This window comes from Silene latifolia, chromosome 2 (assembly GCF_048544455.1).
Source record: "Silene latifolia isolate original U9 population chromosome 2, ASM4854445v1, whole genome shotgun sequence".
NCBI lineage: Eukaryota > Viridiplantae > Streptophyta > Magnoliopsida > Caryophyllales > Caryophyllaceae > Silene > Silene latifolia.
Genome location: NC_133527.1, coordinates 112,268,332 through 112,270,343, shown reverse-complemented (window position 1 = coordinate 112,270,343; position 2,012 = coordinate 112,268,332). Strand labels below are relative to the sequence as shown.

Genomic DNA, 2,012 nt, shown 5'->3' with positions numbered 1-2,012 from the left:
GTGATCAGTTGACCCCCTAGGTCATACCTAAAGGGCAATACTCTTAATTGATTATTTAATTAATCGTATAATGTTGCGAGTTAATTAAATTACTTGAAAATTGACGGACGATTTTGGAAGTAAAATTTACGTATCAAATTGAAATGTGATTAAATGAGATACGGTCTGAGTAATTGAATTGTATCATTACTCGGATGAAATAATTGTTTAATGTAACAATTAAATTTGAATGAATTGTTATAAATACAATCGGTTGTAATTTATAAATGGTAAAATATTTTGGCACAAGTAATTATGAAATTACTAAGTCGATTTTTGTATATGACGTATTTTTATTAATACATTGATTTTTAATATGTTAAAAATACATAACAAATTTATGTCACATATGACATGTGACATATTGACAATTGACAAAAATAAAATGGATTCCATTTTATCCTTAGTGGACCGAAATATGGGAGTGATTAACAAATTGTATTGTGTTAATTAAGATTAGTGGGATTCATCATTATTTCCCATATAGGCTTGCATGCCTAGAGTCTTTTGTGTAAGAGCACAAAGGCCATGCATAGGCCAATTCTTACCACCCTACCCGGTTCTCCCTTGGATAGAGCAAGGGATTCTTTTGCTTATTATTATTATTATTCACCATATGAAGGGTGGATTATAAGATAATTATTCATTCTTTTACAAGAGAAGTTTAAGAAAGAGAAAACAAAATAATCTTCCATCTCCTCTTCTCCTACACGGTTTTAGGAGCAAGACCAAAATATTTTGGGTCATTTTTCCTACTACATTAATATTATACTAGTTCATGTAATGTTAATTAAATTAAGAGAAAGCCTTGGGTATAAAGCTTAGGGAGAGATCCTATACTTGGATCTTGTTCTTCCATTTGGAGAGCTCAAGAACAAGTGAGTAGGTGAACTCACTTGTGCCCATAAGAACCGAAATTACAATGTAAGGGTGATTTCTTCTCTATTTTATTATATTGTTTGCATGCATAAAATCCGTATTTAATTTTATGACAAATTAATTTTGACATATAAGAGTATGTTAGTATGTATATGAATCTACATTTCCTTCAGAAGTTACTCAAGACCAAATTCGATGGGTCTTATTTCCTTTTTCTTTGATTGGTTTCGCGAAGCAATGGTTGAAGAGCCTAGATAAGGCTACTCTTAGTATTAACTCTTGGAATAAATTGGCACTTGCTTTCTACAAGAAATTCTATCTTCTGGAGAAGACTAACATGTTGAGAGCCCAAATCACCGGGTTCAAACAAAGGGATGAGGAATCTTTGTATGAAGCATGGGAGAGATTCAAAGACACTTGTCGATCTTGTCCACACCATGGACATAGCTAGTGGTTCCTTGTACAACAATTTTGGAATGGTCTATTTGAAGACTCCCGAAACATTATCAATATGGGATCAAATGGTATGTTTACCGAAGTTGATGACAATCAAACATTGAACACGATTTAAGAAATGGCGGTCCATAACTCACAATATAGTAGACCTCGGAAGGCTACTAGAGGAGGAAAGCCTGAAGTGGACTCTATTACTCAATTGGGTGCTCAACTTAGTGCTCACATTGACCCCATTAATTTGAAGTTTGAGAAGGCTATGGCTAAACTTGAAGAAGCCTCCAAATCACCTAAGCAACATGTTAATGCTATGGTAGCATCATCATCAATTCCAAGTGGAGTATGTGAGAGTTGGGGAACTTTGGGACATGACCAAAGTGAATGTAGGGGAACAAGTGAACAAGTGAATGCTTTCCAAGCATACAAAAGTGGTACCCCTTATTCCAACTATTACAATGAAAACATCAAATTCCACCCCAGTCTCTCATACAAAAGTCAAAATGTTCAAAACCCTCAACAAACATACACCCCACCTCCAATGTGAGAAACCAAGCTCAAAGACCCTTTTACAATCAAAACCAAAGTTATCAAAATCAACCTCCATACAATCAAAAAAATGACAAAGGTTTTGATGTTCAAAA

At 34.1% G+C, this 2,012-nt stretch overlaps 1 non-coding gene across 1 annotated transcript; it reads right to left on the bottom strand.

The window, feature by feature from the left end:
* Window positions 1–1,255: 1,255 nt before the first annotated feature.
* Window positions 1,256–1,363, bottom strand: LOC141644910 (small nucleolar RNA R71). Its single transcript, XR_012544511.1, has one exon. It is a non-coding gene; the product is annotated as a small nucleolar RNA R71 (small nucleolar RNA).
* Window positions 1,364–2,012: the final 649 nt, after the last annotated feature.